The sequence below is a fragment of the Hyperolius riggenbachi genome, chromosome 1, assembly GCF_040937935.1.
Source record: "Hyperolius riggenbachi isolate aHypRig1 chromosome 1, aHypRig1.pri, whole genome shotgun sequence".
In the NCBI taxonomy this organism is placed as follows: Eukaryota; Metazoa; Chordata; class Amphibia; order Anura; family Hyperoliidae; genus Hyperolius; species Hyperolius riggenbachi.
In genome coordinates, this window is record NC_090646.1 from 382,495,696 (window position 1) to 382,509,972 (window position 14,277).

The window sequence follows — 14,277 nt, forward strand, 5'->3', positions numbered from 1 at the left end:
GTGTTTGCTTTGCTTGTACCCTAGCGGTACCCCTGTCCAGTGACGAAGGGCAAGTCTGTTCTTTGTTATGGGAGCAGTACTTTATGAAAATAGTATTTTTTCCACCACTGTTCACTGCTTACTTTCACTTATCAGTCTGATTGCTATAAGAATTTGCCATGTTTAGTCTTGTGTTTAGTTGTGCTTTAAGCTGAATTTGAGGCAAACACTTAAAAACACAATTGAAAACTGAAAACTTGATTATTTGTGCACCCATGTTTGTGCACTTCTGTCCAGCTAATCATATGAATCCTCCTAGTAAGCACTACAGGTTGGTCACAGACCTGCCTTCACCCTAAGGATTGGGCAGTGAAGAATCACTTTAAAGGGAACCAGAGAGGAATGTTAAGAAAAAATAGAACAAGCTTTTATACATACCTGGAGCTTCTACCAGCCCCATAAGCTTGGATCGCTCCCACGCCGCCATCCTCCGCTTCCTGTATCGGCGGTACCGGGTCCCGTCACTTTCGGCAGACGCGGCCAATTGTCCGCATCACAGGGGCTCCCTCCATACCCGTACGCATGAGGCTGCGCAGTAGGCAGCCTCATGCGTACGTGTATGGAGGGAGCCCCGTGTGATGCAGACATTTGGCCGCGTCTGCCGGAAGTGACGGGACCCGGTACCGCCGACTGGCCGACTCGCGGCAATGACGGGACCTGGTACCGGCGCATCCAGGCAGCAGAGGACGGCGGCGTGGGAGCGATCCGTGCGTATGGGGCTGGAGAAGGCCTCAGGTATGTATAAAAGCTTCCCCCCAACGTCTCTGGTTCCCTTTAACCACTTCCCGACCGGCCACTACACAGGGGCGGCGGGGAAGTGGAGCCCTTCAGGACGGCCTCACCCACAGAGGCGGCGGTCCATTTAAGGGCATGGGCGGAGCGATCGCGTCATCCGTGACGCGATCCTCCGCCGGCGCCTGTCACCGCTCGCTCGCCGCAACATCCCGCCGGCTATACGGAAGCGCCGGCGGGATGTTAACCCCGCGATCGCCGCATACAAAGTGTATAATACACTTTGTAATGTTTACAAAGTGTATTATACAGGCTGCCTCCTGCCCTGGTGGTCCCAGTGTCCGAGGGACCACCAGGGCAGGCTGCAGCCACCCTAGTCTGCACCCAAGCACACTGATTTCTCCCCCCCCTGCCCCAGATCGCCCACAGCACCCATCAGACCCCCCCCCTGCCCACCCCCCAGACCCCTGTTTGCACCCAATCACCCCCCTAATCACCCATCAATCACTCCCTGTCACTATCTGTCAACGCTATTTTTTTTTATCCCCCCCCCCTGCTCCCTGCCCCCTCCTGATCACCCCCCACCCCTCAGATTCTCCCCAGACCCCCCCCCCCCCAGACCACCCCCCCCTGTTTACTGTATGCATCTATCCCCCTGATCACCTGTCAATCACCTGTCAATCACCTGTCAATCACCTGTCAATCACCCGTCAATCACCCATCAATCACCCGTCAATCACCCCCTGTCACTGCCACCCATCAATCAGCCCCTAACCTGCCCCTTGCGGGCAATCTGATCACCCCCCCACACCAATAGATCGCCCACAGATCCGACATCAGATCACCTCCCAAATCCATTGTTTACATCTATTCTCTCCTCTAAACACCCACTAATTACCCATCAATCACCCATCAATCACCCCCTATCACCACCTGTCACTTTTACCTATCAGATCAGACCCTAATCTGCCCCTTGCGGGCACCCAATCACCCGCCCACACGCTCAGATTGCCCTCTGACCCCCCCTTATCAATTCACCAGTGCATTAATTACATCTGTTCTTCCCTGTAATAACCCACTGATCACCTGCCAATCACCTGCCAATCACCTATCACCCATCAATCACCCCCTGTCACTGCCACCCATCAATCAGCCCCTAACCTGCCCCTTGCGGGCAATCTGATCACCCACCCACACCATTAGATCGCCCGCAAACCCGCCGTCAGATTACCTCCCAAATGTATCGTTTACATCTGTTATCTTCTCTAAACACCCACTAATTACCCATCAATCACCCATCAATCACCCCCTATCACCACCTGTCACTGTTACCTATCAGATCAGACCCTAATCTGCCCCTTGCGGGCACCCAATCACCCGCCCACACGCTCAGATTGCCCTCAGACCCCCCCCTTATCAATTCGCCAGTGCATTAATTACATCTGTCCTTCCCTGTAAAAACCCACTGATCACCTGTCAATCACCTGCCAATCACCTATCACCCATCAATCACCCCCTGTCACCCCCTGTCACTGCCACCCATCAATCAGCCCCTAACCTGCCCCTTGCGGGCAATCTGATCACCCACCCACACCAATAGATCGCCCGCAGATCCGACATCAGATCACCACCCAAGCGCAGTGTTTCCATCTATTCTCTCCTCTAAACACCCACTAATTACCCATCAATCACTCCCTATCACCACCTGTCACTGTTACCTATCAGATCAGACCCTAATCTGCCCCTTGCGGGCACCCAATCGCCCGCCTACACGCTCAGATTGCCCTCAGACCCCCCCTTATCAATTCGCCAGTGCAATATTTACATCTGTTCTCCCCTGTAATAACCCACTGATTACCTGTCAATCACCTATCAATCACCCATCAATCACCCCCTGTCACTGCCACCCATCAATCACCCGCTGTCACTGCCACCCATCAATCAGCCCCTAACCTGCCCCTTGCGGGCAAACTGATCACCCACCCACACCAATAGATCGCCCGCAGATCCGACATCAGATCACCACCCAAGCGCAGTGTTTCCATCTATTCTCTACCCTAAACACCCACTAATTACCCATCAATCACCCCCTGTCACTGCTACCTATCAGATTAGACCCCTATCTGCCCCTAGGGCACTCAATCACCCGCCCACACCCTCAGAATGCCCTCAGACCCCAGCCCTGATCACCTCGCCAGTGCATTACTTGCATCTATTCCCCCCTCTAATCACACCTTGAGACACCCATCAATCACCTCCTGTCACCCCCTAGCACACCTACCCATCAGATCAGGCCCCAATTTGCCCCGTGTGGGCTCCTGATCACTCGGCCAAACCCTCAGACCCCCTTCCGATCACCTCCCCAGTGCATGGATTGCATCTATTTTCCCCTCTAACCACCCCCTGAGACACCCATCAATCACCTCCTGTCACCCCCCTAGCACTCCTATCCATCAGATCAGGCCCAATACAACCTGTCATCTAAAAGGCCACCCTGCTTATGACCGGTTCCACAAAATTCGCCCCCTCATAGACCACCTGTCATCAAAATTTGCAGATGCTTATACCCCTGAACAGTCATTTTGAGACATTTGGTTTCCAGACTACTCACGGTTTTGGGCCTGTAAAATGCCAGGGCGGTATAGGAACCCCACAAGTGACCCCATTTTAGAAAAAAAAGACACCCCAAGGTATTATGTTAGGTGTATGACGAGTTCATAGAAGATTTTATTTTTTGTCAAAAGTTAGCGGAAATTAATTTTTATTGTTTTTTTTTCACAAAGTGTCATTTTTCACTAACTTGTGACAAAAAATAAAATCTTCTATGAACTCGCCATACACCTAACGGAATACCTTGGGGTGTCTTCTTTCTAAAATGGGGTCACTTGTGGGGTTCCTATACTGCCCTGGCATTTTAGGGGCCCTAAACCGCGAGGAGTAGTCTAGAAAACAAATGCTTCAAAATGACCTGTGAATAGGACGTTGGGCCCCTTAGCGCACCTAGGCTGCAAAAAAGTGTCACACATGTGGTACCGCCGTACTCAGGAAAAGTAGTATAATGTGTTTTGGGGTGTATTTTTACACATACCCATGCTGGGTGGGAGAAATTTCTATGTAAATGGACAATTGTGTGTAAAAAAATCAAACAATTGTCATTTACAGAGATATTTCTCCCACTTAGCATGGGTATGTGTAAAAATACACCCCAAAACGCATTATACTACTTCTCCTGAGTACAGCGGTACCACATGTGTGGCACTTTTTTACACCCTAAGTACGCTAAGGGGCCCAAAGTCCAATGAGTACCTTTAGGATTTCACAGGTCATTTTGCGACATTTGGTTTCAAGACTACTCCTCACGGTTTAGGGCCCCTAAAATGCCAGGGCAGTATAGGAACCCCACAAATGACCCCATTCTAGAAAGAAGACACCCAAAGGTATTCCGTACGGAGTATGGTGAGTTCATAGAAGATTTTATTTTTTGTCACAAGTTAGCGGAAAATGACACTTTGTGAAAAAAAACTATTAAAATCAATTTCCGCTAACTTGTGACAAAAAAATAAAAACTTCTATGAACTCACCATACTCCTAACGGAATACCTTGGGGTGTCTTCTTTCTAAAATGGGGTCATTAGTGGGGTTCCTATACTGCCCTGGCATTTTAGGGGCCCTAAACCGTGAGGAGTAGTCTTGAAACAAAAATGACCTGTGAAATCCTAAAGGTACTCATTGGACTTTGGGCCCCTTAGTGCAGTTAGGGTGCAAAAAAGTGCCACACATGTGGTATCGCCGTACTCGGGAGAAGTAGTACAATGTGTTTTGGGGTGTATTTTTACACATACCCATGCTGGGTGGGAGAAATACCTCTGTAAATGACAATCTTTTGATTTTTTTACACACAATTGTCCATTTACAGAGGTATTTCTCCCACCCAGCATGGGTATGTGTAAAAATACACCCCAAAACACATTGTACTACTTCTCCCGAGTATGGCGATACCACATGTGTGGCACTTTTTTGCACCCTAACTGCGCTAAAGGGCCCAAAGTCCAATGAGTACCTTTAGGATTTCACAGGTCATTTTGAGAAATTTCGTTTCAAGACTACTCCTCACGGTTTAGGGCCCCTAAAATGCCAGGGCAGTATAGGAACCCCACAAATGACCCCATTTTAGAAAGAAGACACCCCAAGGTATTCCGTTAGGAGTATGGTGAGTTCATAGAAGATTTTATTTTTTTGTCAAAAGTTAGCGGAAATTAATTTTAATTGTGTTTTTTCACAAAGTGTCATTTTCCGCTAACTTGTGACAAAAAATAAAATCTTCTATGAACTCGCCATACTCCTAACGGAATACCTTGGGGTTTCTTCTTTCTAAAATGGGGTCATTTGTGGGGTTCCTATACTGCCCTGGCATTTTAGGGGCCCTAAACCGTGAGGAGTAGTCTTGAAACGAAATTTCTCAAAATGACCTGTGAAATCCTAAAGGTACTCATTGGACTTTGGGCCCTTTAGCGCAGTTAGGGTGCAAAAAAGTGCCACACATGTGGTATCGCCGTACTCAGGAGAAGTAGTATAATGTGTTTTGTGGTGTATTTTTACACATACCCATGCTGAGTGGGAGAAATATCTCTGTAAATGGACAATTGTGTGTAAAAAAAATAACAAATTGTCATTTACAGAGATATTTCTCCCACCCAGCATGGGTATGTGTAAAAATACACCCCAAAACACATTATACTACTTCTCCTGAGTACGGCAATACCACATGTGTGGCACTTTTTTGCAGCCTAACTGCGCTAAGGGGTCCAAAGTCCAATGAGCACCTTTAGGCTTTACAGGGGTGCTTACAATTTAGCACCCCCCAAAATGTCAGGACAGTAAACACACCCCACAAATGATCCCATTTTGGAAAGTAGACCCTTCAAGGTATTCAGAGAGGGGCATGGTGAGTCCGTGGCAGATTTCATTTTTTTTTGTCGCAAGTTAGAAGAAATGGAAACTTTTTTTTTTTTTTTTTTTTTCTCACAAAGTGTCATTTTCCGCTTACTTGTGACAAAAAATAATATCTTCTATGAACTCACTATGCCTCTCAGTGAATACTTTGGGATGTCTTCTTTCCAAAATGGGGTCATTTGGGGGGTATTTATACTATCCTGGAATTCTAGCCCCTCATGAAACATGACAGGGGGTCAGAAAAGTCAGAGATGCTTGAAAATGGGAAAATTCACTTTTTGCACCATAGTTTGTAAACGCTATAACTTTTACCCAAACCAATAAATATACACTGAATGGGTTTTTTTTTTTATCAAAAACATGTTTGTCCACATTTTTCGCGCTGCATGTATACAGAAATTTTACTTTATTTGAAAACTGTCAGCACAGAAAGTTAAAAAAATCATTTTTTTGCCAAAATTCATGTCTTTTTTGCTGAATATAATAAAAAGTAAAAATCGCAGGAGCAATCAAATAGCACCAAAAGAAAGCTTTATTAGTGACAAGAAAAGGAGCCAAAATTCATTTAGGTGGTAGGTTGTATGAGCGAGCAATAAACCGTGAAAGCTGCAGTGGTCTGAATGGAAAAAAAGTGGCCGGTCCTTAAGGGGTAGAAAGCCCTAGGTCCTCAAGTGGTTAAGGAGGTTTTCAGTGTTCTCTCTTTATTTAGCGCTACTCTTTCCCTACCTTGTGCATTACAGTATAGCTTTGGTTTACTGAATAGACGAAGTAAAAATTTCAGAGAGGTTGTTATTCACTGGTCAACATAATTTTATGTCAGCTTAGGCATGGTTGATGGTGCATGATCTGTGGATAGGGTTGTAGTATAATTGACTCTTCAAAACCGATTAGGGTTAGGTTTGATGCCAGAGTTTTCAGATTGGGACAGTGCTAGAAAAACCGATCCGTATCTCTTAAAGTGTATGCTAATTTCATACAACCTTTCTAGTATACAACCTGACGGCATTAATGTCAGTCTGCGACTTTGGAGAAATTAATGATTGTTTTTGGTGCCACAAATTCTTCTACCATTCAGAAGCAAGAATGGGCTGGACGAAAACTTTGGGCTTCAGGTTTATAACGGCAGCAGGGTGGTATAAGTGTGTTCATCTTTGGGATATGTGCCTCTTTCACTCTTCTGGTTATCATTATGAAAAAATTAGTTATACATCATCACATCATAAAACTTTAATTTAGAAATGTATTCTCTTTTGCATACAACTTTTACTTGTGTGATTAGTAAATATTTAATTGTGTTTACTGAACAAATGCAGCTGGTGTCTAGCTGTCTTGTATCTTAACTTTGTACATCTACCTGCTGACATCAAAGCCAAGTTTAGTAGCCCAGGCATCCACGGAAGCACCATAATTAACTTGAATTGAATATTTTTATTTGTAATAGAAGATCTGACAGGTGCACGCTTTCTACTGATATATAATTCTGTTGCAACTGTTAAAACATTCTTTTAAATTCTCCTCAGTAATTCTTAGCAGGAATTGCCTAGGTGAAAAATTACTACTGAAATGTTCAAAGAGTTGATTAGTAGAAAACGCAGGGAGCCAAAATTCAAGAAATATGTTCTCTATGCTCCTTGAATAGAAGCAGCTTTAACCTTTCTTACCTCAAGATCTTCAGGAATATACAGAGATTTTTGGCACTGAGTGCAAAAGACCAGCCAGGAGGCTTTAAGATAGTATTTTTATGTTATACTGGTGTCCTCCCATCTATTACATGCCTATTTTAATTAATGAAAAATATTGTTCAAAGACCCGTCTCTGCATTAATGTTAGTGAATGGAATTAAACATTGGCAATAGAAAGTCATCATATGATCAACAAATACACAGCAAGAGGTCACCTTCCTTGAAAACCGTGTGTTGGAGCACCCAGTAGTTTCGAATGTTAAGGCTGGTAATATCTGGGAAAAATTAGGGTGAAAGTAAAGTGAGTTCAAAATCTGGAATCAGGATGATACCATTTGTTGGCTAACTTGAGAAAATTTGTAAGCTATCGGCTAATAACCCTTCTTCAGACTCAATTCCTGATATCGTCTTGATTCAAAACTTTTTGCTTTTACTGATAGTTAACACGGTTCAACACTCTACTGCTACTAGTAAAGTGAGTTTTTATCCAAAGCATTACTATTGGTAGCTGAAACTTCCCATCACATTACAGACCTGCAGGAAAGCTTGGGTGATAAAGGGCTGGAGCCAAAGCTCACCTTTACAAGACAAGTTTTATTTTGCGTATTATTTTAACTTAAATGGTAGCATTATTGGAACTACTGATCACTGAGAAGACTGAATAAAACATAATGAACATTATTCATTAATAACTGGAGTAATTTAGAAGGTTGGTGTGGTGGTACTTTATTTGTTGGCAGCTTAGAATTGTATTCTGGAACCTCAGAGAGGAGAGATAAAGACTGGAAGCATGAGTATTGCAATTGTACCAATTGGGTTCTCAATGAATGCTGACCGCTATATCTGAATCACTCAGGTGTGGTTGACTTATCCACACAAGAAAACTGAAGAAAAGTCATTGGGCCCAAGCCAATTCATTTTTTTCTCCTAGGTTTTCTCTTAGGTGATATTTCACATCTTATCAATAAAATGGCTTTCAAGCCAGCAGCAATCAAGAAAATACTATACGAAAATTCTGGCAGTACTTTTTCACTTACCTTTTGGTACTTTTTCAATTGTAGAGTGCTGAAAAATTATTTTAAATAGAAGATGAAAATTATCTCCGTGGAGAAAACTCAGGAGAAAAAGTGAATTGGGTTGGGCCCATCGTCTAAGCAACCCATGAGAATCTATTTTTCATTTCAAAGCTACATTTAATTTCTCTGAGCAATGACTTCACTCCAGCTTTCTTTGTATATTTTTGAACTAAATTACATTTTGGAACACCCTCTTTTTAAATCACACAAACCTCATTAAAGAGAACCCGAGGTGTGTTTAAAGAATGTTATCTGCATACAGAGGCTGGATCTGCCTATACAGCCCAGCCTCTGTTGCTATCCCAAACCCCACTAAGGTCCCCCTGCACTCTGCAATCCCTCATAAATCACAGCCATGCTGTGCGGCTGTGTTTACATCTGTAGTGTCAGTCTCAGCTGCTCCCCCGCCTCCTGCATAGCTCCGGGCCCTGCCCCCGTCCCTTCCCTCCAATCAGCAGGGAGGGAAGGGATGCAGGCGGGGACCGGAGCTATGCAGGAGGCGGGGAGAGCAGCAGACTGACACTATAGAGATAAACAGCCAGCTCTGACAAGCTGTTTGTCAGCAGCGTGGCTGTGATTTATGAGGGATTGCAGAGTGCAGGGGGACCTTAGGGGGGTTTGGGATAGCAACAGAGGCTGGGCTGTATAGGCAGATCCAGCCTCTGTATGTAGATAATATTCTTCAAACCCACCTCAGGTTCTCTTTAATAAAGGATGTAAAAGATGTATTTTGATTAAAAGCCTGTATTCTTGTTGTACAAGCCTGGTTGGTTGCTATGAACAACTGCTTCAATTTTGCTGCAGTTATCTTTATATCTATCTTGCATATTTACTATGCAGACTTCAGCTGTGCTGTAGTGTGCATAATGCTGGGCATCTATTCTGTTTGTGTCTGCTGTATCACTTTATACAGTGAAAAAACAGGGGAAACACAACAGGAGCTTCTAAGGTCAGGCTCTTATATAATTAAAGAGAAACTTAAACTCCCCTACAGATAAGTGGATTATGATATCTAAAAGCCGGGTAATAATTCTGTGTACAGCTTTTTCTTTGTATACATGCTAGATGGCTCTCGGCCGAGATGGCTAGTTTGTGGCTCTGATGTGTTGGCGAGAGATCTGAACTGTCGGATCATCTCGTCTTAAGGTAGCCATACACTGGTCGATTTGCCATCAGATGACCAACAGATAGATCCCTCTCTGATAGAATCTGATCAGAGAGGGATCGTATGGCTGCCTTTACTGCAAACAGATTGTGAATCGATTTCAGCATGAAACCGATCACAATCTGTGAAGCTGCTGCCCCCCCCCCTGCATACATTACCTGCTCCGGCCGGTGCGACTCCCCCGGTCTCCGCTGTCTTCTTCTCCACGCTGGACTCCGGGTCTGGCTGGCTTCACTGAACTTCCTGCCAGGGGAAGTTTAAACAGTAGAGGGCACTCTACTGTTTGAACTTCCTGCCGGGACAGGAAGTTCAGTGAAGCCAAGCCACCTGGAGCCCAGCGCGGAGAAGGAGACCGGGGGAGTCGCGCCGGCTGAAGCAGGTAATGTATTGCCGCTAGTGTCGGTCGTCAGGCATTATCGACGCCCTCCCGACCCACCAGCGATTGAGCAAAATCTTCCGCACGGACAGATCGACGGAACGATTGATTTTGGATGGAAATCGATAGTTCTGTCAGCGTTTGTGCACCGATATCACAGTGATCAAATCTTTTGTATATCGGCGGGAAAATCGTTAGGTGTATGGGCCCCTTAAAGGGAACCTGTAGCGAGTAAGATTATTTAAAATAAACACATGACGTAGCTGCAAATGAATATTACATACTAACCTCACCATCAGTTTCTCTCAGAAACTCACCATTTCCCTCTTACAGTGATCCCTTCCAGTTCTGGCAATATTTTGTCAGAACTGAAATATACCAGTTGCTGTCAGTTATAAATCAGCTGCTGTCAGTTACAACTGAATGTTCAAGGTAATGTCCATGTTTCCCTATGGCTCAAGTGAGTGATATTACAGTTTAACAGTGTGCTGACCAGGAAGCTGTTATGGAGTAATGGCCATTTTTAAAATGGAGGAATCCAAAAACAATGAGATAATAATAAAAGTAGGTATGACCCGATTTAGCACAAATCACATAGAATAATAATTTCTTATATCTAAAGGTAACTTTATTATTCCAATTGTATCAAACATTTAAAAAGATAACTTATAAAGATGTGCCCGCCCCGCACCCCCTACCACAACCACCCGGGGGGGGGGGGGGGGGGGCCTGTACCCCTCTATAGAGTCTGCCAGCAGTGGTACCAAGCCTGTGTAGAGAAAATATTCATCAGCAGAACAGTAACTGTCACAATATTAGTGTTCCAGCCACAAGGGCAGAAGTTCAATTGTTGAGCACTAGCGGACAAAAAATAGAAGCTTAAATGGAATCTTGAGGCCACCATTAGCCAATCAAACTCTTCAAGGTCGCTGTATTTAGAGGGAATAACAATCAGCAAAGCAGTATCCTTGTTGTTGAAATGACGTAAATAAATGTAGCACGCACGTCCAGCTAGGCTGACAAACCAGGGTATGCACAGACAGTTCCAGGCAAAGTGCACAAACAGTTGCACAGACAGTATGCACAGACAGTATGCACAGACAATTCCCAGCAGAGCACATCAAAGAAATTTGGTTCAGATATATGCAGTCCAGCAACCATAATCATATCCAGCTTCTGCACAGACGGACAGGTGACAAGCAGCAAGAGTTCATAATACTGATTATTTCTTGTTAGTAAGCTTCATGCAGAGAGGAAATGGTTTGCAAGCTGGTATAGAATGGCAAGCAGATAAAGCGCTCAGATGCTGGCATAATAGCGGAAGTATTGCTGAAATCCATGCCCATAGGGCTTGCTTACGTGCACCATGACTGCCTTGTTGCAAAGTGACCGGCTGGTCTCTGCTGCGTGTGGCAGAGTTGCTGATGTCCGAGCAGAGATGGAGAGGCAGAGTGTATCCCCAAACGGAAGGCGGGTGGAGGCCGGGACGCAGCACATGCGCCCTCGACCGGTTTTGCTGTCAGTTATAAATCAGCTGCTGTCAGTTACAACTGAATGTTCAAGGTAATGTCCATGTTTCCCTATGGCTCAAGTGAGTGATATTACAGTTTAACAGTGTGCTGACCAGGAAGCTGTTATGGAGTAATGGCCATTTTTAAAATGGAGGACAGAGAATTCCAATGAACACAGTGGACAAACAGAACGCAGGAGAGGAGAAAGAGATTGAGGAGTAGACTACATGGGAGGTAAGTATGACCTGTGCATGGTTATTTTGACTTTTTATTTTCAGTTCAGGTTCTCTTTAAGTGTGGACTGAGGCTATTGTTCTCCTCCTATTGTTCTCCTCCTCATCTCATCCCTTTCTGTCGAATGATGCACTGTTGTCCCTCTAGTTCTTTCCTTAGCAACATCTGTACAGCACTCCGTCCTGATCTATCACCCAAAGGATCAAGTCCCGTTCCCTTTGGGCAACAGTTCTCACAAGTGTGTATAAGCAGACCCAAAGTCTTTGTGCTCCCATGTTGATTCAATTTACAGAGGGAGTTAAAAATTGTGTAAACTGTTGTAAACCTTCAACACTTACTTGTAAGTGATACATTTATAGAGTGTTTGATGCAATTTTGTAGCTCTCTGTGTAAATCCCAGTAAGCTTCTCGTGCACTTCTTAGTCTCCACATATAACGTTTCCTGTTCTTGTGAACATAGCTCTTGTGATTACTTGAATCATTGTAATATTTTGTCCTTTTAGAGCAAGAAGGCATACATTTATCATATGTCTTTTTCCGCCACATGGTTAGTGACAGTCTAACAGAACCATGTTGAATTCAACAATTTCCCTGAATATCTTTAACTAACATTTGTTTCTGCTGAATACAGTGAGGGGGGCAGGGAAGAGAAAACTGCTTAGATGCAGAATTATGTGTAACAAAGAATGAGAATAAAGTGAAGTAGTTCTGCCTGAAGACCAGTCTTGTTAGAATTCTGTAATGCCAGACACAACCTAGGCTGGAATCCTGAAATTGTTTAAAGGCACCCTGTAGTGAGAGGGATGTGCAGGTTGCCATGTTTATTTCCTTTTAAACCATGTCTATTGTCCAGTTGTCTTGCTGATTTTCTGCCTCTAATACTTCTAAGTCACAGACCCAGAACAGTAGCTTAGATCTTCTGAACAAAGTTTTACTACTGTAACAGCATGCTTCTTTTTTAATAAATGTTTTATTTTATTTTTCAAGACAGAATATAACACAATAGAAACACTTTTCCCACAATGGTATATTGCAAATAATAGTTTCAAACATGTAGTAGACACTGGTACAAAGTAGTAAAACAAAACCCCTGAATCTCCCCTTTGCACCCAATCCACCCTACCTTATAGCCCCTCCTTCGCTATCTCTTCATGTATTATTGTATCCCACAGTCACTGTTCCCAATATTTTCCTCGATTTCCAGTCAACCAGGTTTGCCTTTAAGTACACTGGAGAAAAGGTTATCCGGGAACCCGGCAGTGAGGGCGGGAGGTGTTTCCTGCGTGCTTGCAAAGCTACTGTCGTCACTTACTCTTCACTCTAACCCACTTTGGTATGGGTCTGAGACATTAGTGTCAGGACGTGCATCCGGTTAAAAATGCGGAAAACATACTATTTTATTTGTACATTGAGAAAGACCAGGCACCATCCCTTTAACTGCTTTATTTGGTTTCTCAGGCCCAATCCGTAAAAGACAAGCAGATTGCCATACAGTCTATAGAAGATACGTCAAACCTGCATCATTAGACCGTGGTGGAGTGAGTGGAAGACGGTTGACCAGGGGTGGACGGGGTGGCACAACAGCCGTTTCACGACGGTGTGGCGCTTGTGCACGTGCTTTATGTTGCTCATAGGCATACCACAATGAATACTTGAAAAGATCCATAAAACGTTTAGGCTGCTTTTACATGGTTTTACTGCTTTAGGCTGCTTTTACATGGTTGTCACATTGTGCTCTGAACGCCTCCCACAGCAATGCAAAAAATTACAATCTCGTGATCCTGCCGGCAAAGTGCGCCGCCAGGGTCATATGCATAGCGCCGCCCCCGTTCATGGACGTATTCCCTGCTGGGCAGGAATTATGGCACTGGGAATCTCGTCGGTCTGCGCATGGGCACCACGATGCACTGTTTATTGTCGTTTACAGTACGTGCATTGCCTATAGACTTCCATTACCTCAAACACCGTGGGTTAAAACAAACGTGAAGTGCAAATAAACTTATGATATAATGAATTGTATGTGTACTACAGCTAAGAAATAGAGTATTAGTAGCAAATAAATTATCATGTTTTTTTTCCAGTACAGGAAGAGTTAAGAAACTTCTGTTGTTAGATATGCAAAAGAGCTTCTCTGAGCTCATCGACCCAACTGAGGTCGGCTACGGTGCTGTCTTCTGAAGCAATGAATCATCAAAGAAACAGTCAGAGACACCTTCAGATCAGGTTTTACTGCAGATAAGTTAAAAGGGTCATTAGCTCTGCTCTGTTTTATAGTTTAAAATACAGAGTATGGTTTGTAAATTGCAAATATGACAGAATGATGCATGTTATTAAAAAAAAGAAGCTACATATCTCTGTGTTCTCCCCAGAAATGTTTAGAAAACATTTCTGGGGAGAACACAGATATATAGCTTCTTTTTTTTTTTTGACAGATGGCATGAACAAGTAGCCAGGTGGTGCGCAGGGGGAATGTAGGGCTGGCGTTTCTCTGCACAACTGTGCTTACAGC

At 44.2% G+C, this 14,277-nt stretch overlaps 1 protein-coding gene across 2 annotated transcripts in view; it reads left to right on the top strand.

The window, feature by feature from the left end:
* The window catches only part of CNTLN (centlein), a 540,427-nt gene that overhangs the window by 151,642 nt on the left and 374,508 nt on the right, over window positions 1-14,277 (top strand). The gene's annotated exons all lie outside the window — the stretch shown is intronic.